Raw genomic sequence first — 22,215 nt, 5'->3', positions numbered from 1 at the left:
TAGAACATATGGAAATTATCTTAAAGGACTATGGGAATGATGCCTTGTATCACTTTTCAAAGTAACATGCAAATGCTACAGTACAGATCATTAAGGGAAATGCCACTCATCCAGAAACTCACCAGAGAGAATTCACCAGGCTTCCCACTGCATCACACCACACAACAGAAAAAACACCAAACCCCCACTGTTGCCTTTGGAATGCCAAGTTTGCAACACCTTGTAGAGATCTCTCAGGATTCCCAAGCTGTAAAATGTAAGCACTTAAAAGCAGTGGTTCTGATGCTGAAAATCATTAGATTTGTCTCAGAAATTTCAGGCACTAATAGCATTTTCCCACAAATGAGCCTTAAACTTGGGTAATCATCACAGTGTTCCTTTGTAAGGAAGGGGATGGTTCAAATTAACACACCAGCTCCACAGATATTTCTTTTCTAGTCAAGAAAGGCACAAAGATTTCTTATTAAACTGCTCCCATTTCCACAAAGAGATGAAAAACTATTTTTTTCCAAACCAGGCTATTGATATTCACTAGCAGCAGTGTTTTATTTATAGAATTAAGCTGGTCAAATCTGATAGGCAAGAGGGGAACACAAAGTGTTAAACAGTGCTGATCAACCCTCAGTTTGCAGATGACAGCTGCCAGTGCTGCTCCAGGACAGCCTGCTTCTCCTGCATGAGTGCCCTATGGTACATCACAGCTATAACAGTGTTTTCTCCCTAAAATCTTCCTGGAACTCCCCCCTGAAGCACAGCCAATGCTGCCCTTTAAAAAAAGGAACACTTTGCACATACAGACACACACACTCCGCCCGTAGACAACAGCCATTTGTGAGGAGGGGAGGTGGGATAGAAGGATCCAATTTCCATTCATGGCACTTTCCCTTCTAGGAGGATATTAGGAGAAAGAGGAAATCAGCATCACCATTATCTCCAGCGTGTGCTAACAGCCACGCTGAAGCCAGTCAGCAGCGCCTGGCATTGTTTGGAGGAACACAAAAGACCTTCTGTTTGGAAAGTTCAAGAAAGAAAACGGAGAGCCTGTGGCCTGGTCCTGCAGTCAAAAGACTGAAACAGAGGCTGGGAAGTTCTCAGGCAGAGGCTGATCCGCAGCCCTTTGAAGTTGACGGGAAAACTCCCATGGACTCCAGAGCAAGCTTTGGATCATGCCTGAAATGCACAGAAGGGAACAAAGCAGCATAAAAGTAGAAATGAGCATCTGCTAGAGGGGGATTTAAACAGCACAGGGGTGACCTAGTCTGTTCATCATGGTTGCTGGTACAGTGTATTTTCGTGATGTTTGAAGAAGTCGGATTATATAAAAGTTTCAGGTCTTTTTATTAGGGCATAGCAGTTGTACATTCATCATGAGGTATTCTTCTGCATAAAATCCTATGCATGCTATCCTAACACTGGCTGTTTAATACAGCATTTAGCAAAAGTCTCTGAGGAAGGGGGGAAGGAAAAGTCTCTTTCAAATTGCTGAAATTATGAGGGTTTTGCTTTCTTTCCCCACTACCCTCTCCCAAAAAGGCTGGTTTAAAGCTATGAAATACACAGTCCAGGACTGAAAACCTTATTAAGAACAATGCTGCCAGCATCATCTATTCACAAGCAGCAGTTTGAGAAAGAGCCCAACCCAGAAGAAACTCTTTAGCAGCACATTCTCCAAACAATTGTTAAAGGATCCCAAGTGCATCAGGGCTCCAAATCCTCTGCTTAATTGTACTGTAAAATATTTTCTCATTAAAGATGAATATAGGAGCATTCAAGATGAAAGAAATGTTTTCTGGTTTCTGTAACACTTCCATAATCATTTTCTTGCATATAGGAGTAATTGTTGCAGTGGTTTTAAAGACTGATGCTGCCTAGGTCCTAAACGATATTTTCTGGGAGTTAATTAGCTCTAAACTTTTCTCTTCTTAAAATACTTCTTGTAGCCTTTGCACAAGATTCAATCAAGAGCCAAAGTAAATCCCTTCCCCCCCCACACGCCCCCCAAACAAAAAATGCAGGATGTTTCCTCTTTCCCTGGCTAATAGAATCCAACTGTTGCCGCATGACATCATTCCCCAGAGCTAGGGAATCCAAGCTCGCTCCGACACTCGGCTGGGAGTAAACACCACAGAGGGAAAAAAAAAAAAAAAAAACGGAAGAAAACCCACCAAACATCAAACTTTACAATGGGAGGACATAACATTAAAAAGGCAATTTTTGTTACCTGAAATTTGGAGCGTTTCCCTTTCCACTCCATTGTCAGATTTGTATTTCCCAGAAAAAACTCTGTCTTATTATCTGAGGCAATCAGAAAACCAGTCGTTCAGTATCTAATACCTGCTGTGCTTCCCATAACTCCTTCATATGACCTTTCGCAGCACTGATTCCAGCTAAAATGATTGCAGAGAACACAGACTGGCCAGGCCAGTTGTCATGGAGATCTCTCTCTCCCCCTTTTCATAAGCGCGCGCGCATACACACACACACACACAGATTTAAACAATTCTGGGAGGCATCCACAAAACAGCATGCCTTTTCATCAGCTAAGTTTTTGAAACATTCCACCCCTCCTCCAACCCCTCCCTAGAGTCAGCCCAGGAAGCTGAGCTTTGGTCATGAATCGATTGTTGAAATCAGAGATATCGCCTCTTAAAAAAGAGAAAGCGACCACAGAACTTGTACTTTTTTTACCCTCGGAAAGGAAAACAGAGATGTTTTCTCACTAAAGCTTTGAACTAAAAGTAAATCTATTGCAATCAAACCTGCAGGCTATTTGTCTTTGCCCCCCTTGTTATGAATTTGATATCTGAAAGCACTAAGCCTTTGTCGAAATACAATCACGCAGATTACAAGAAATGCTGCTGGCATGGCCTGACTGCTTACCTTGCTGTTCTCCCAGTACCAAGCCAGTTACTTAATTAGCACAGGTATTCATCACGGTCATGCAGGACTTCCTGTATTCTTTCATGTTTCTGTAATTAAGAAGAAAAATGGGCAGGTCAGGAACATGCAACTCAAACAAACAAACAGAAGGGAAAAAAAAAAAATCAGCTAAACAATATTCCAGATACATCTGGAATTTTTCTCATACTGACTATAAGTTTAAGTCAGTCTTACCCAAAACTCGCTATCTCCCAGTTAAAGGAGAAACCCATTTCAATGACGTTTGTGAATACAAGAACTGATTAGTTTACCATATTCACTGGCACCATGGTTGCAAAACAAAACTTATTCCGAACATAAATAAAGACATAAAAATTTTTTTCCCTGACAAAAAAAAAATCTAAATTAATCCCCACCAACGTCATATAGGAAAGTCTGGACTGATAAATCAAGAGAACAGAAAACACTTTAAAAAAAAAAGAAAGAATATTTAGCAAGAAAATTAAGTAAAAAACTACTTGGACTCAGGAGAAGAACACTGTGCCTAGAGTTTTTTTACACGTTGAGAAATACCTTGGAGACTTACTCTTTAGAGGACTTAACTGGAGTCAGTCATTCAAACTTTTAAAACTTCATAAAAGATACTGAAGGGACTGCATGACTCCAGGTTCTGCAACCAGCAGTACAAGCAACAGTCCCTCTAGTGGGCAGAAAATTGCAAAGCTGCCTATGCCACGCTAAACAAGAAACCAATTTCTTCTTTCTCTGTCAGCCACTTCATTGTGCTGCTATGATAGTCCACCCCTGCATTTAAAACTTAAAATTACCGCATAAAATCCTTTATATGTTACTTAGGGAGCTGAACACAAGAAAGCGTACATTACGTGATCAACAGAACTAGGTTTACACATGAGATTAGAGAGTTCCAACATATTACTCTTCTGATTGTGTTTTTAATATGATAGCAAAAGTGAGCTTAAAAACAAGACCTAGACAGTGAGATAGCCAAGATGTCTTATGGGAACATAAGACTCTCTCCATAGCCATTATCAGATATAAACTACACTGGAGCATATTATTTATTATACTTCTGAAGACTCTACAGTTTGTGAGTGGCAGGGCTCCGAGCAGATTGTACACTTAAACCACCTCTCTTTCTGACAAAAACATCACACAAAAGCATATACACAAGGCTTATTTTACACTGTTACCAAAACTATGTGCAGACCATTCACAGGTAGATAAATAAACAAAACAGCTAGCAAGAATCCAGAAGATGCTAAAATTACAGTAAAGAGTTCCTAGATATGAAAGTTCCACATGCTAAGTTTGCAATTTCACACTAACTTCCCTTAAGAATGCACCAGTGAAGGCCAGCAGAGCCATGAGAGCCAAATATGAAAAAATATGACGTTTTTGTCCTGAAAAGTTCCCTTTGGTGTTTGACTGAGGTAAAGTCATCACATGCTGCAAGTGGGCACAGTTTCAGCAGTGCGACTGGGGAAAGAGGAAACTGCTAGCTCCTCCCATGAAAGTAATGTTTTAAACTACATCACTGCAGAGGGAGTGTGCAAAGACATGGAGGTAGTAAAAACCCAACCATGGCTCCATTGCGATCAGAAGGCATCAGAGTGTGTACCCTCATCGACTGGAGGAGACAGACAATCCATTACTCACACACAGCTGATGTTTAGTTTCTTATTTCCGATACACTTCCCATTTCTGTCTGGTTGAACACACTCCTTTCCTTTCCTATGCTCCATGGCCACAGGCACAGGATGCAGCAGCCACGTGACACACACAGGAGAGGGCATGCACTGAGCAGGATTATTGCACAGGGAGAGCCCTCACCGGGGCACACCTGGCGTCCCTGCCCTGGAGACTGGAAAGGGAAACATGAGCTGCTCTCCCCACAAGCTGCGTGGTCTGAGATTCTTCACTGAATCCTTTCCAAGCCAGGCAGCCATCATCAGCAACAGCAGAGGAAACAAAAATCAGACTTGTTCCTAAATGATTCATGAAATTTTATCACTTTTGATAGGTGAAAACACAGCATCAACTTTGGGATTTAAAAAGACAAACCTAGAGGTGAGCTACAGACTAAGCTGCCCACAACAGCAGCACAAATCTCTGGAAGGTGTAAACAGAAATTAATCACTGCACCAACCTTAGTAACATTTTCTTTGACTTTTTAAAATAAAACTAAATTCTACATAAAAATACTTCTGTAAAATTACTTAGGATTTTCCCCCTTCTTGAATAACTTTCTGCACTTCAAAAGGGCTTCTTCCCCTTTCACATTGAAGATGACCACCTTATTTCTCTTCCTCTCATGTCGTCTCTACATATTTACTGACCATCTTTCCAGTGACCTCAACACATGTTTCTGTTTGAAATTCAGTAATTTAAGACACAACAACAAACAGTGAAATTTAAGTACCCTGTCCCACTGTATTTTTAACCCAATATTTTTAACCCTGTAAGTGCCTGCAGCTCCTACTGACCTCACTGGGAGAGGCAGGGAGCTTGGGAGCAGTACTTCCTCATCACCAGGCAGTGATTTGCAGAGGTATAGAAATATGGGAAAAGGCCCCAGTCAGCTCATAATATAAAGCACACATGCACTACAAGAACTGTATTCTCTGCTCTTCTTCTAGAGACTCAGTACTCAATACTTTTGCATAAGGCATTCTGTGCCTACCAGGTGGGACAAGACAATGACATGCAGGACAGAAGCCAGCATACCTTCTGAAGCAGTCCCACAACACTACTGAGTTCTTTGAATTAACAGTCCACAGCACTGGCCACTCCAACACGATGGCACAAGAGCACAGCAGTAAAGCAAGTAGCACAAGATAACACTTCTGACCCCCAAAGCATTTTTTACTGAAGTGATTAAACCTTCCACTGACTTCAGTGGCATGCTAACTTAAGTTTTGCCTCACTGCATGTTTTCCTAGGATTGTGGTATCAAAGTAAACAGCACAAAAGTATATTGTAGCCTTGCAAACAATAGCAAAGGAGCTGACCCAGCATATGAGCTCCCCAGTTACAATGGGACTGCAAAGGTGTAGGTCTAAGATCAGTCATTTATGGACTTGTTTTCTTCCCCCATTTCACCATCAGGTCCATTACCCACAGCATATCCACAACTCTCTTCTAACAGGAGAATTAAAAGTTTCCATGACCTCTTTAATAGCCCGACGAGGATCATGTTTGTAGCACGGTATTCATTTCACTAAATCAGGGGGGAAAAAAAGTGTGTGTGTATGTATATACACAGAATATATACAGTATGCATATAGGAAATGACTAATCATAGCTGTGTACTCTTTGAGGTGCTGCCAATCCCTTTATAGCCCTATATCCCATTTCAGTTTGATCTCATTCTGCAAATGAAAGCCTGCCATACTTGTGTCTGACCCTGACATTGCAACCGAGTGCAAGACAGCAATTTGAAAAAGTTTCTAAGTGATTTAGTAAAACTAAGAGGATATCTGTACCTAAGAGGTCATGACAAGGAGCTGATACTCATTCAACTCCTGTGTAAACACTCATTCTGAAATAAAGTGGCTTAATTTTGTAGCTGTTATTGGTTTAGGCCCTGATTCAGCAAAGCACTTAAACATTGACTTCAAAAGAACTTAAAAATACACCAAATGCGCTACAATATTTTACCAAAGTGGTGGTTTAGTAATGTTGTGTATTTCAGAAAAGAGAGATGAAAAGAGTTTTTATTTGGCAATTAAAGATTTAAGACATTGTTTGGCACACTGGGACACAATCCCCATGCTAAACCTACTAATAAGGTTGAAAATTTGCTGAGCAATAAGCTGAATAATTCCTTAATAAAGGAATAAGTTGAATAATTCCTTAATAAAACAACTTTAAACATGGACAGTGTTGAACATGGCTCTCAAACCATGCAAATGCCCGGCTTAGAATTATCCATACCTACAGTCTGATTCATGACAGGAGACACATATTACAGCTCACCCTGCGAGAAAAGCAGTGCAAAGCCAAGCAAGCCATATAAACTGGCTCTGGGCCCAGGCAGCCAATTCAGCCAGCCCTCAACATCCCAGTGCTGCAAATCGTGTCAGATGGCACCAGGCCAAGGCACAAGCCAAGTCAGAGGGATAACCAAAAGGTGGGAACCTCATGTAAATAAGTCCTTCTGCTGCTTAACTCTCCAGAACCAGCCCTGTCTGCAACCTATCTGCATTCCAGTCAACACCCTTCCTTGCATGGCTGTGCTACATCCCAGGCATGCCCAAAAAGGAAAGACAGGAAGCTGTAGGACCAAACCTGATGGAGGAGAGAAGCCAAGCCCCCAGGGAGAGACTATTTGTCCTGTCTCTACAAAAAAAGAAAATTTTGCCCTTTATAGGTTAGTCCTTTCCTATACCCTCTTTTTACTGTCTTTATCCCCATCAAGCATGGATGTCCCAAGAAAAGGGGGCAAATGAGACAAGCAGGCTTCCTCTGTGAACTAGCCATATCAGGAGAGATGTCAATGAGTTGCTTGAAATTCCACAGGATTTCTGATTTGACCTCACACGAATGCAAGATATCTCAATTGGTCTTAGTTCACTACTGTTTCTTTTAAGTGAAAGCCAAAGGACAAGTTTCTGTTGCCCCCACTCACAGTACACATCCTGCAACACAAGATGCTGCACATGGGACTAGAAGGCAATTTAAAAACCAGATCCTCTCATACCTGGAATTGCACTGAAGCAGGACACACAAGAATATAACTCTGGGAGGACTAAATCTTGTGTGAATCTGAGCAAGGGCTGCAAAGCTTTGACTTAATGGGAACAGAGGGCTAGAATCCTTCTCAGAGCACATAAATTATGGGAATACAGGTCCTTTAAGCCAAATCCCCATCTGAAGGGGAACTTCTCAAATTATTGTCAAAGTAGCCCTTCCTGTATTTGCGTCCAGGTGGCAGGACAAGGAAGATGCTGTTGGGAACCATCTCTATTTTTACACTGGCTATACAAAGCTAATAAAGGGAAGAGGATCTTCTAGAAAAGCAATGGACACAAGGACAGATGTATTCAATAATGCAGGGATGGTTTCTGGAGCAGAATATGGGTGGTTGCATTTTCTGCATTTTTTCCCCCCCGAAAAAACGCCTTTCCAGAGCAAAAGAGCTCTTGAACTCAAAATGGAAAATGCTGGCCTAAGGCCATGCCTCCAGTATGATATCACCTTGTTTACATGAGAAAAAAAAAGTCACAACCAATAGCATTGTACACTCTTTGAACTTCTAAATAGATAAATAAATAGATAAATAATGACAACATGTTTTGTGATTCCTTTTGATCATCAACTATGAAAGTTCACAGGAAGTTTATGCAACCCCCTCTGACTGGATAGATCTTATCTTCCAAATATTATGAGCCAAGAGACTTGAAAAAGAAAGTGTCAGCCTGATGTTCCTTCGGACAAAAAGCAATGACTTATCCGTGAACTAACTTCTCCAATTGGCTTCCTTTATTTTAATCATGAGTTGAACCTCAAGCTGGCCTGGAGACCCTTTGAACTGCTGCTAACATGCTGGGGGGATGCCTGTGAGCCCCACTTTGCATCCCTGGAGAGGATGGATAGTGCAAGCACTGGTCCAGCACTACTCCCATCACCTACACCCTACTGAAATCAAAGCCAGTGGCAGTGTGTGTTTTTTCAGGCATTTGTCTTTCCTGCAGTCACAAACATCACAGCAGGCAGATTTTTCAAGCTGCAGACAATAATATTTTCTTCTCTATTTTGGATAGAGCAGATAAACAAAATACTGCTTTGAATACGCACAGCTCCTTTCATTCATGGCCCTTAGGGTGCTTTACAAAGCCCAGTAAATGTCACTTCTGTGTGGCTGCTTGGAAAAGAGGAGTTAAGTGACTTTGTGTGTAAGTCTGCACAGTGACCCTTCAGAAACAATGTGTGACCAAACGTGTTCTGAGCGCCCAGCTCTGCTGCCTCTCCCAAGGTCATAGTTAGAACCTAGAAGGCAATTGAGGTCAACTGAACTCCAAGAGATATCAGAACTTATTTTCTTCTGGAAAACAATTTGGGCATGGGAAACAGCTGAAATGAAGCTTTTCTTCTAGCTGGTTTCCAGTGCCACAGGGGGAATGAAAGTCAGTGACAGTGGAGTGACTAGGATGAGCTTGTGCAAAACAAAAGAAATCCAAAACCAGACCATGCACACAGTTCAAAAACTTTGTGAACCCTGGGTTTGTTTCTCAGTACCTCGGTGCTTCCTGGGTTTAGCAACGGAGTGTGGTACAGAGGTGTCCAAATGAGCCACAACCATCCTGACTCCAGAACTGGAAGCAGCACAGCCCCAACAGCACAAAACAGTGCTTGAACCAGTGCAGTTGTATTTTTGGGGAAGGGGGTTATGCCTCCATGCAGTGCCCCGGAGCTGCAGGGCGGTGCAGACCTCCTGGAGTCAGCTCCAGGGCTTTCTGTGCTAAGCTCCATTGTGTGGCACAGACATCCCCTGACCAACATACTGCAGACCACAGAGGAAGCCAGTCCCAGTGCTGGGAATTGAGCTCCCAGCACCCGAGCTCCAGATGAATGCCTTAAAAGCAAGGTCATTCTTCCTCCTTTGATGCTGTGCATTCTTCCTTTGAGATGTCTCTCAAAACAGCTCCACATCCAGGGAAGAACTGTCCCAACATCCACATCTAGGCTGCTGGAGAATCACATGCCTACCTATCTCCTCTTCATCACTAACAATGTAGACTATCATTTAAGAAAAAAAAAAAAGTACACATTCTGCTTTATTCTCATCAAAACAGATAACTCAGAGGTAAGATTTTACCTCTCATCATGAAGATGCATAATTTCTTCTTTTAATTAAATTACTTCCCATTTTAGAGACAAAAGGAAAGCAAGAATCAACTTTTTTTTTTTTTTAACATCAAACTGAAAAGGGTGGAACTTGGAAAAGTACCAGTGCTTTTCTTCCAAGTCTGGGAAAACTATACAGCTTACATAGGCCAGGACACTGTTACAGATATTTTTCCTTTAACACACTGGATAAGGTCCACGTAGCCACATGATGTTCCCCATTGCTATGTACATCGCTTTAAGGGGATGGACAACTCAGCTCACTCCCTGGAACCCTTGCTGCTTGCAGTTCGTGCCATGGAAGTGGTGAAATCCCACAACACAGGCCGAGTGTCAGCTATTCAGAGTGCAAAGACCACACAGCAGACAGTTTGCAAAAGACCTGGCTGGCAGTGAAGAAGTGCTGGCAAAAACTCTGCTAAAAGCCTGGATTTCTAGCTTACCTGGCCTGCAACAGCACAGGCACTCAATGCTACACCAACATCTCCATCCGAATCCCACAGCTGGGCCAGACTTCCAATGGAATTGGACATTCCCAATTAATCACACGGAGTTATGCCAAGATTTAAACATGTAAGTTATGGCTGTTACCCTTGCAGCTGGGTGGGTGTGTGTTCACTGCAAACACAAGTTAGTGCCTATAGTGCTGGAAGCAGCTTATGGAAAGTCTGAACTGGAAGATGCAAATCATTAGGAGCATGCACCACAACTTGCTTTGGGGGAAATTCCCCATTCAAGAACAGACATGCTTGATTAGGTCTCCAGTTTTCTGACTTCCTGACGTGTGAAAGTCCCATCAGTAAACATGAGAGCTCTGTGCTTACTGAAAGCGTAAAGCAACGCTCTGCATTTGCCAGAAAGAGCTGAAAGGGCTCTTTTGCACATATGCATGCTGTTGAAAACCTCCACTCTTCCTCTTGTGCTGCGTGGAGGGACCTAACAAGGAGTCAGAAGAGTCAAAAGTTGTTCTTGATTTTGACACCGTCCAGGTATATGACCTTGGATGCCTTTCTTTGCCTAGCAACACAAGACCTGTTTGGTTTTCTGAAGCACTGAGTAGTCAGAAGCAAACAGTATTGGAATGATGCAGTAAGTTGCAATCCCACCATGAACTTCAAACAATATGTGTCTTTGATCATGTTAGACAATTCTGTACATTAAATGACCTCTAAAACTGTTTCCATTTTCTTAACCTGCTTCACATCTGTGCATTTTTTATACTCCTCCCAGCCTGAAAAAAGGCGAAGAGGGTTTCTACATCATCCTTACCTCTGAAATAAGAATTTCTCCTCACAATTCACACAGTCCCAGAGAACAACAAAAGCAAATACAGTCCTGAGCCACTGAAAGAATTAGAATCTGATTTTTCCTGCCTGTTTATGACAAAGTCAGAACTTTGCACAGTTTTTCTTAGATTTTTGTATCTGGTCACACTCTAAAATAATAGATAGTTATGCCGCAAGATTAAAAAACCAACTAAACAAAACCAAACAAAAAAAACCCACACCACCAAAAGAAACACGTTTTGCAGGTCATTTTTAGAATCCCCTCCATCCAGCTGCATTCAAATTAAGCTGCACTGCACCTGTCTTGCAAAAACCTCAATGGTTAAAAATTCCATACAGCTTGTGTCTTATGGCTGGTTTTGCGTCTGCTTTGCCTGCTTGTGACCCGGAGCAAATTTTAGCAATTCTCTAGAGTGGTTCCAAAGTACAATTAACATGGCTTGTGAAACAACTGTAAAATAAAAGAGGAGCTTGCAGCCCCAGTTTCTAGATGTCTAAGGCACTCATAGAAAGCCAGCAGACCAGCACAATATAGAAGACGTTTGTAGAACCCAGTGCCATTTGACATCCATTTGGAATGGCACCTCAATACTTTAGAAAATACAACAGGTAACTGAAACAACTTTCTGCTGTCTGTTTCCTTATCTCTAAAGAGCTGATAATAACTGAGTCTATTAGAAATACTGTTAGAATAAATTAAGAACTTCTTAAATTGGCCCCAGACTGCTGGAAGGAAAGTCTTACTATATTAAGAAAAAAGACCAGCTATATCTCTTTTAAATTAACTGGATTCCCACTACTAAGCCCATTCAGGAGGCTGTATTAATATAATCCTCAGAAACAGTTTCACTCTAAAATTTTAAAATCACAAGCTGAGCTAGGGAATGAAAAAGGAACGTCATGCACTGTCATGCACTCACAGAGAATAAGAGTCAACTGCTTGGAGGCTGTCTTCTGGATGGAAGAGCAAGTCCATTAACAGGAGAAGGTGATAAAAAACCCATATGCAGCACAGAGCACCTCTAAAAGCCAAAACAACAACAGGCAAGAGAGGTGGAGAGTGGAGCAGACCGCTATGACTCATAGGCTATAAGTCTAGTCAGTGAAAAATCTGGCAGAAGTGTGCTGTTTGACTATGTCTGTACATTCCCAAGAGATTTATAGCTGCTTATTAAATCATCTGTTCCTCTTAAAACTAAAGAAACTGTGTATGTTTCACTGGATTTTACATCTGCTAGAAAGACCCAATAACCATTAGTACAGAGTAGATTTTTTTCTATTGAGTGAGTCATTCAAAAGATTTTAAGATATTACTTGAGAGAGGAAGTAAAACCTACACAAGTGGTGGGCTGCAGCGTGATCTAAAACCTGCTGCAGGATGGGTCTCCCTCACTGGCATCTCTGGTGTGCCTGGCTAATCTTCAAAACCAGATGGGTCTTGTCAGCGACAAATACTTTCTGCAGAGGAAAGGAAACAAGTACTTTCTACAGAGGAAAGTTCTGTCGAGGAAATAGTCATGTCTTCAAGAAAATGACCACTCTGGCTTGAGACAGGGTTTGTGGACAAGCTTCACGGCATGTGGTGACACACAAGCACAGGACCTGTCAAAATGTGAGGAGCTGGCAGCGTTATTGTCTTCCAGACAGAAGTTGTTAAGTTCAGAAGCTGGAAGAAACACACTTCTAGCCCTGTAGTTTCATCTCAAAACCCAAGGGAAGAGGAGAAGGAACTGTGCCACAGTCCTGCTCCAAACATGAACGCCGTTGCTTGAGCGCTGGGTAGTTCACAGAAGAGCAGGAGAGAAGGGTGGGTAGGGCTTTCGTTTCAATCCTCGTTACCTAAACAAGCTATTTTGTTACCTCAGAATGCTCCTTGGAGCATCCCCACCCTTACTCTTCCCACACATTGTCTATTGAAAAAAACCTGCACAAACAAAGAACTTTCCTTCTCCCATCTCCTCTCAACCCCCAGCTCCTCTAAGTCTTACTTTTTTTTTTTCTTTTTTTCACCCTTGGGCTCATCCACAGATTAGCTCTCCGAGATAGCCTTAGGGCTACACCTCTCAAAGATGGTGTACAAAGATGTTATTAAATAGAAGCCATTTGCTGAGGCATACATGGGGTTGAACATTCTGAATTCCCAGAAAGTAGGAAAGTTTTAGATGTTTTAAATTAACCCCTCAAAAATAAACAAAATCCATGCACATTTGCCAAACATCTGAGAATGTAGAAATACTGTATCCATGGCTACTTCAGTGATAAGACTAGAATAGAGACGTACTTTAAAAACACTGAAAATGTCCCTCTGAGTCAGCCCGGCAGTGCCTCCAGCTCAATACTCTTGCCTTCAGAGGCAGTGAAAGGCAGTAATAGTCAGGGCAAGCCCAGGAACCGAGCAGCTTTCTGGCCATTTTTCTTTGTCCGCGGGAGACTGCGAGCTGTGGGTGAGCAGAGCTGAAAACCAGCAAGATTTGCAAAATGTGGCTAACAGCGCTTTTGTTACTGTTGCTGTACCACTAAAATCCTATTAAGTCTGTAAAGCCAAGCAGGACAGAAAGCCGTGTGTGAACTGTTGCTCTTAGCCGAAAAGTCAGCAACTTGGGAGTTTGAGAACACAATAATAAAATCGAGACCCACACCAGCTCACACACACGGAACGCCCAAAGCCTGCAAGCGAGGGAGCCGAGCACCACCATGCCCGGGGGTGCAACCGTGGCAGATTTGCCAGCGCGCACTGGATGGGAGCACGAGAAGGGATGAATTGCTGAGCACGGTTCTCTTTCATGTTTTTGAATTGCTGCCTTGTAAAAGTCAATTTTCTAAAAAACATGACAAGATAATGGTGGGTCCTGCTGAATCGGCACAGCTATGCTACGCCAAACTGATTGCTGCAGTAAATCATGTGCACTCTCAAGACACAAAGGCAGGGCTGTACAGCTCTGCAAACTCCTTATTTATTTTTGCCAAAAGTGACAAAATGTCTGTCAGGCTTGGTCTTTTTCTCTTTATTATCTCTGTATTGAACTGTCTTCACTTTAGCACACTGAATCAATGCAGAAGGAACAAACAAGCATCATGAATTTGATCTCCCAGCAATCTGCTCAAAAACCTAAGTCAGCATAGCTATGCTCTGTGAGTTACATTCAATCTCCTACAACAGAACAGACCCAACCATCACCAGTTTCCTACCCATCACAGTAACTAACTTTCTGACATGTCATCAATATGTTGAGACTGATGTAGTGATTTCCCTCTTAAAAAACACTATAAAACAACATTGTGGAGGAAAGAAAATAAATTCATTACAGCCATATCCATACCCAGGACAGTAATACCATATCTCAGCCCCTTTAAAGTGAGACATCATGAATAAGACATGTCATTCCTGCAGCAGACTGCCTTAGCAGGCTTTGGACTACTCACATGTTACAAGTCTTAGGATGGTGGTGTGGCAAATCAAAAGCATTAGTCAGTCCTCATATCTTTTGATTTGTGTCTCTTGCTCCATGTCACTTCTGTCGCCCCGTCACGCACACAGCAACACCACATCTCACAACCAGTGAACTCAGAGCAACTCACGGCCCAACTCACCCCAGATCAACACCAGTGGATGTCACCCACCTCCCCAGTGATCCAGCCAGGTAACAAGCTTTTTCGTCCCACCGGAAAAGGAGAAGTGACCGTTATATTGCACAGGAAGCACACAAATATTGCTGCTCACTCTCACCAGAGGAAACACCTTATGAGAGCTGTTGTGAGAACTACAGCAGTCTTCCAGGCCAGCACGGAACCTGAGTCAGCCCTTAGTCAAGCTGCTGAAGTCAATGTTCAGCTTTCAAGCACATGCTAAAGTATTTGGCTGAGCTGAGACCATTTTCAAGTGTGGGATGCAAAATCCCACTCAATGGTTGCTTCAGTGAGAGACTACAAAAGTATTCTTGATAAATAATAATGCAGTAATTTATGGGGGTGCATTCTCCCTTAACCAGAACCTTGGACTCATCTGTTCTTCACAAGCAATTGTTTCTTAAGGAGTGTTGCTGTGTCCCTCATCTGCAATCCCTGAGAGAACAGCTGCTAACCACAACAGGAAATGGTTTACACCAATTGAAAGTATTTCTGAAACTCCACCAATTCTGCTCTACTAGGAAGAAAAAAAAAACATAAAAAACCCCACCAACCAAAAACCACAAGTAACAACAAGAAAACCCAAGAGAATTTGATAGTCATTCTGCATCTTTGTTGAGAAGTCTGTTTTCTCTTTCAGATCATCCTGTTATTCACACACTGAATTACAGACCTAACCAATTCTATAACTGGTTGTTCCCCAACTCATGGTTTAAGTTTAGGTCAAAAGAAGATTATTCACATGTGAAGCCTGACTCTTCTCTGGCAGAGTAAAGCCATCCTTATTCCCGACAATGCTATATTTAGCTTATTTTAACTGTCCTGATCTGCTGCCTCTTTTCCTCAAAATTATTGAGTAATAGATGTCAGAAGAAAGAGATTCTACAACCCTCAATCAGAAAGAAAGCTCGCCTGGAGGCAAACTCAGAGCCAGGAGCCAGGCACTGCCAATCCTATTCTCACCAGCTTGCGCTGCCCATCCACAGGGGCACATCACATCACTGCAGGTGCAGCCTGTTGCCTGCCAGTGACAGCATGGGAAGATTAATGCCTTCTAAACCCTAAGTTCCATCTTAACATGGTACCACTGCCTTACCCAAAGTTACATGAAAATCTCAATGCCTCAGTGCAGGATTGTAACACTTGTTTACCTAATTCATAAAGATGAATTATCATAAAGGTGCAGTTTATCAATAGTCAGATTGTTACCCTTTGCAGATGACTAATGCTCCTCTGATGCCCATAAAGCTGTGACTACTACCTGCAGACTGAGACCATCAAGGAAACAAGTAAAGCCCTGTAAAAGTTATCTGAAACAAAGCAAACAGGTATTAGGCAATATAAGTTCAACCTTACAACCTTAAGGTAATGCAAGGAAAACTGTGCTAGCAATCTAGAGGCACAACACCTCCCAAATACAGGCTGCTTCATTAAGTGGGTCGTATCTAGTCTTGAAGGCACAGTTCATTTAGCCAAAGTTTAATAACCATTTTAACCTGCTAATCGGGTGGTGAAATAAATTATAAGAAACTCTGTGTACAGACACTTGAAGGCAAATGGTTGTTCCTGTCTTGAATGTGAACACGAAAACACAAACACCATACCAGTCACTGGGCTCCAAAGTTGACCAAGAGCACACAGCTATTTAAATATATAGAGGACTCTGGTAATCTGCCCAGTTTTAGAGCTGCAACAATACAGGACACCCAAAACCCACGCAGCTCAGTGATTAGCTACACCCACTCAATTTGGTTCTCATTGATGCAAAGACCTTCCTCCTGCACACCACACTGTCTGAATCAACAGGCAAGTTCCTATGAAACTCCAAACTCTGGATAGGTTTTTGGAGCAGGAGAGTTGGGGGAAGATTGGATCAATGTTTTCTTTTTAATAGTTCAATGCATTCAACCTGTTTGCATCCTACCAAATAAAATTGGATAGGCAGTGAAAGATGCCAAGGGCCAATCAAACCTCCAAGGGTCTGAAAATGAAACCTCAAAATGCTTTGTTTCCAATTAAAAACCTTGGAAGCAAATTAGACTAGCCTCATCTGTGTAGCTGGCAGGAAGATAAAAATTCTCGATGCACAATCACATCTGATTTCCTGCAAAGCTCTGCTCTGAAAAGCAGATGTTGCAGGAGGAGAGTGCCTGGGTAGCAAACAAGTCTGGTCAAACCACCCTGCCCACCTTCACTGCAATCTTCAGTGCAGCTACTGTAATAGGAGCAAAGCAGAGAGCATGGTCATAAAGCTGTCTTATCCTGATGCAGAAGAAAGCTTTTAGCTTATGTATTAGCATATCCTTTTAAACCAAAGACAAAAGCAGCAAAAGAACACCTCTGAAAAATTATTCCTTTCCTCTTCTTCCCCTTCCCCCTGCTTTCTAGACAAAGTACTCTTTAGACAAATTGCGTACAGTATTTGCAACCCTCCTGCTTGGAAAATTTTGTCTGTTATTAAAATCAAATGCAAAGCAAACAACACCAACAAAAAACAATCCATTTTTGATCAGTTTCATTGTCCTGCCAAGGCCCCCAGCTTCCATTCTCAGGGATTTACCAAAATATTTGTTTATTTACACAGAGCTGGAATTCTGGAGTACCAGATTCTCTTCTGGCAAAACCTTTGGTCATGCTTAGAGGTGGTAGCAATATTAAATGTGTTTCCAGTGACATCAGTAGGAAAGTGACTGTGCTGTAATAAGAACAGTGACACCAAGGCATGGCTTTGTCCGTCCCTTACAGATACTCAGCTCTGCGAAGGATAATGGAAGATAGAACTTTACCCTGAGCCAAAGTGCCAGTTCCTTTCCATTTAGTGAACCCTGAACTCTGACCGCTCCAGGTAGACACAGTTTTTCTCCTGTCATGCCTGTCAGCTCACTGGGAGAAGTGCTGAGTCACAGACTCATCTCCTGCTCTCCCTCCGACACAACACAGTAAGTGGACAGTGAAAATAAAAAAAAAAAATTCATATTACTGGGTTTAAGTACCTCAATGCCTTGAGACAAGTCCCTAAGATGCTCTGAGAAGACCAAAACAAATCACAAAATTTTAGGTATAAATACATTTTTAACTCCTTCTATTAGCAGCTTTGCAGATTTCAAGCCCTTTGGGACTCATGTTTTCATGCTTTCCCATGTAGCTATAAAAGCCAGAGAGGGTCAAGATTTCTAACAGTCACTTAAAACTCCAGGATCCTTGGCCTTAAAAGAAGGAACTAAAAAGCCAAACTAACATTAAAAGAAAAGAATCCTACATAAGAGTTCATAGAGTTGACAAGGGCAAGAAAGAAAAGTTGTCGATCTTTCTTATTTTGCATTTATCACCCACTGCCTCCCACACAGTCACATTGAGTAAGAGCACACTGTGACAACACTTCTAGATCTCTCTTTAAAATTCCTTAGTCACTGTAATTGTATACAGAGAAAACAAGAAATGTTTCACTTGCCAGCAAAACACAGCAGGACCATAACATGGCAGCCCCTACAGGATGCATGAAGATGAAGAGAGAAATCAACCTGTCTGGAATTCGAACACAGAAGACCAGACCTGCATACCTTGACCCAGTGTCTGCAGTGCTACATTTAATGACACAAATGAGAGACATTTGATAACCATCTGGTTTTCTAATTATTGCTTTGTTTCTCTGTATGAAGCTGACAACTAATTCTTGCAGGAGACAGCCACCATGTTGGGGGTGGGTCACATCTGTAGTACCCCTGGGGAGACAGAGATTCAGGATGTGACAAAACCCACCACATCCTGCCTACCAAAGGTGAACTCTTCCCTGCCATACACATGCTCTGTTTGAGGAATTCATACCTCAAAAATGGCACTTCTAGAGATGAAATACAAGAACAACTTAGATGGGATCCACCAAACCGGGGCACGAGGTTTTCACACCATCAAAACTTTCTGGTATTTTCTTGGAGCAAATATCACCATGTTCATCTGCACATCAGGCTTACCTCAGCAGGCCATGGTGTTTGAGAACACAGTCTTCTCATTCACTAGCTCCACTTGTAACCCTCTCCATAATGATTCCTGCAATTACTGTTTCCACATGAATCGTTATGTGCTGCATACACTTCAGCTTCACTCCCCAAAAACATAGGTTGACTGCAAAAACACATGCTACCACAGACCTTCCTTAAAGATCAAACTGCAAGCAAGCAAGCTGCAGGACTTTGACAAAACAAATATGCAGGAACCCCACGTTCAGTAACTTCATCTGCCGGGAAATGTGTGTGTACAGCTCAAATCTGGGGGGACCAGGGTGAGCCTGATGTTCCCTTCTCTGGGGAGGTCCCATGCCACGGATGGCTGCTGTGTGGAACTATATTGTTAAGGCACAGATCAGCCTATGAATATTTCTCCTTGGGTGTATAGTTCCCTTTGAACTCTGTCATAATTGCACCAGCCTTGTGCACACACGTTCATCACCCAGTCTGTGGGTGGGAAACGCATCTGGCGCCAGCTCTACACAAACCTTGTACAGCTTAATTCTCAAGACCACTGAAGTCAATGTGGGCCTTTCCATGGGCTTCACCAAGCTTGAGTCCAGCCTCACAATCCTTCATTTTACAGGACATCAGAACTGCACTGAATATTTTGAGGCAAGCACTGAGTCACCAGCCTACTGCTGCAAGACCAGGAGAGTGACCTGCTCAGCCAGCTCTTTCCACAAGCCCTCAAGGCAGACAGACCTCATTTACTCTACTCACTGCATTCATTTTCTTCTCACTGACACAAGGATGAATTAGACAGAGACTAGGCTGGAAATTAGAAAAGCATTTCTAACCCCTGGGTACCTGCTGCATCATCTAAAGGGGATATGTCCACCTTCCAGTAGCAAGGCACTGGCTCTGAGTGCCTGAGAGAGCATTCTAGGGATGCTGACACCTGAGGCAGGACAGGTAGGTAACTTCCCCACTGTGGGAACCTGATTTCACCGTACACTGAGCCCTCCCTGACAGGACATCTTGTGAGCATTGTGCATCCAACATCCAAGGAGACAAAACTGGAGGGGAGAGATACTGTTTTCTGAGCTCATGTTGCTTGGAAACACCAGTCCTTTGGAATTTGTCACATGTCAATGAAACCAGTGTTGGAGCTGGTACCAGAGGGTGGAAAGGCCACCTCAGAGGCAATGCCTGGTCAGCAGACTGCATTCTCCTTCCCCAGCTTTCTCATCCACAGGGCTTAGACACCTTGGCATTTCAGCAGTTCTACTGAATATCCAAAACTAAAGCATACACTGAACCAGTTTTATTTTTATGCTCCTTTAGTGTGTAGGCAGAATGTCAACTGGTCCTAAAGAAACATATGCAGAGAAAACACTTTTTTCTCCCCTTTTCCAAAACTCACATTGACCCAAACTCTTCATTAACACAGAAATGCCCCTCTCTTTAGCATGCATAAATGCCCACACCAGCTTTATCCTGGGACTGCAGGGGACACCAATAGGCAGGAGACAGCAGCTCCAGCCCATCAAGACTCAACCAATTTCTCAGTCTGCTTCTCAGGAAGTGAAATGTTGGACTCTCCCTTGATTTGGTTTGGGGTGAACTCATAACCCACAATGTGGCCTCCAGAAAAGAAGCCCTACTGTTCTTTACTCACACTCAGTAGCACTTAAGCCACTGAGCTGTCTCACAGTGCCCAGAAGGATTCTTATATAGTAAATAACTATAGGGTAGCTGTCAGGGCCCCAAGCGCACCAACAGCCCTTAAATGCCCCATCCAGCCAGACTTGGGATTTGCACACACACAGCTACTGCCAAGGGACCACCAGAAGCCTGGTTTGAGCTCAGATTCAACACTGCTGCTGGTTTGTCCACCTCCAGCCTGTCCTTGCTGTGCCTGACTTGCTGCATGGACTGAACTCAGTCCCAGCTATTCCCTTTGCATCTGCCCAGTGATATCTGGCACTGTCATCAACCTGGTCCCAACTTGGGCACCATGGGACTTGGCAGTGGTCAGTGAGAGCACTGTCCTACCCGTGCTGCAGTCACCTTTGCCTCATCCTTCCTCATAGTTCAGCCCTTGCTCTCTGCTCCCTGTCAGTACCATGCATAGCACACTGTTTCCATTTGCTGGTCATCCTCCCTGTCTCGATGGGTACTGGGTCATGTTTAGGACAAGCATCACAGGATAGGCAGGGGCTGGCATTAAAGGTGAATTGGATGAAGGAAAAGTATCACAACATTTTTTCCAGAGGCATTCAGCACCTTGGTTTTGACCCATCAAAAAGCTTAAGTACTAGCAGCTATGCTGGTATCAGAGCAGGTTTGAGGAACCAGGTCACTGTTTTTCCTGGTGATTAATTCCAGGGTAAGATACCAACCCGGTTCAGACAGAGTTCAAAACATCCCTGCTTACACAACCAGGTGTGTGAACAGGAAAGGCACTTTTGCAATCTACTATCTTTCCTTCAAACAGAAATACTGCATCACAGAAACATACAATGTCCTGCTCACAAAAAGGGCTGATGGGTAAATTCAATTATTCACACCTTGAAAGGTTCTCAGCTATCCAGATTTTCCTAGCTAGCCTGAGGGTGAAAACAAAAACTTAAAATAAGTTTGGTGTTCCCAGAAAAACAAATTATCAAAAGTTTCTGGCACTTTCACTAAATGCAATGTGGCAGGGAGCATCTTTGCAGTCCTATAGCAAAATTAGAACTGCAACAGAGTGTTTTCCTCAGGATATGCAGCAATCCCTGTGAGCACTCAAGCCTCACCTTACTCTCTGCCTGTTGGGAGTCTGGTTTTGGAGCTGTTTTATTTTTAGTCTTGGAGATTCACTCTTCCTCTTTACACATCATTCTTTCAATAAAAAAAACACCACAAAGAAATCCCAAAACAAAAACAAACCAAAAAAAAAAATAAAAAATAATAAAAAAAAAAAGGATTTTTTTCCTCTTTCCTGTTCATATGTAAAGGCAGAGAAATCCAGAGAGCTGATTTCCCAAAGGACAGAAACCTTAGAACCAGGTGCACTGGATGAACTTCAGAAGTTACTGCAGGTTCTGCAGAGTGACACAGTAATGTGCAAAACTAATACAAGCCAGAAATGAGGCATATGATCAACAGAGAAATTACACATGTGACTTTCTAATCTGGTGTTGTTTTTTTTTTTCCAAAATGGTATCACCTGTATAGGCACCTTCATAGTGGCTTCCTATATGCCAGTAGCAAAGTAAGATACAATTCCTAGATATAGATAATTTTGTTTTGGGAGAGGTACCATTTTAGATACAGCTCTCTACTTTCTAAATAACCTACCTGCATTGTTTGATTCCACCCATACCCAAGCCCCACCCCATCCCAAATCGTGTTGTCTCTAAATAGCCAAGCAAAAGCTCTTGTAGTGCCAACTGTCTACATATTCTGGGAGTTTCTAGGAGGGAGGGTTGTGGGGGAGAGATTGTGGTTGAGTTTTTTTTAGTTCCCAGAACTTAAAGAGGGGGTTTTGCTCCCCAGCAGTGGCCTCTCAAGCCTTTGGTGGTCATTCTAGTCCACATGCCTACAAAAGACACACTCATGTTCTG

General features: G+C 42.6%; 1 protein-coding gene across 5 annotated transcripts in view; it reads right to left on the bottom strand.

The window, feature by feature from the left end:
• The window catches only part of DENND2B (DENN domain containing 2B), a 171,747-nt gene that overhangs the window by 132,215 nt on the left and 17,317 nt on the right, over nucleotides 1-22,215 (bottom strand). For 2 of the 5 annotated variants that reach the window (XM_032690117.1, XM_032690120.1), the window contains exon 2: nucleotides 2,881-2,969. The gene's annotated coding sequence lies outside the window, so the exon portion shown is untranslated. Of the gene's footprint in view, nucleotides 1-2,221; nucleotides 2,433-2,880; nucleotides 2,970-22,215 lie in introns of those variants that run through there. The other 3 variants (XM_032690116.1, XM_032690115.1, XM_032690119.1) reach the window with 3 other exon arrangements.

Source organism: Chiroxiphia lanceolata, chromosome 6 (assembly GCF_009829145.1).
Source record: "Chiroxiphia lanceolata isolate bChiLan1 chromosome 6, bChiLan1.pri, whole genome shotgun sequence".
In the NCBI taxonomy this organism is placed as follows: domain Eukaryota; kingdom Metazoa; phylum Chordata; class Aves; order Passeriformes; family Pipridae; genus Chiroxiphia; species Chiroxiphia lanceolata.
This window is presented reverse-complemented; position numbering and strand designations above follow the sequence as displayed.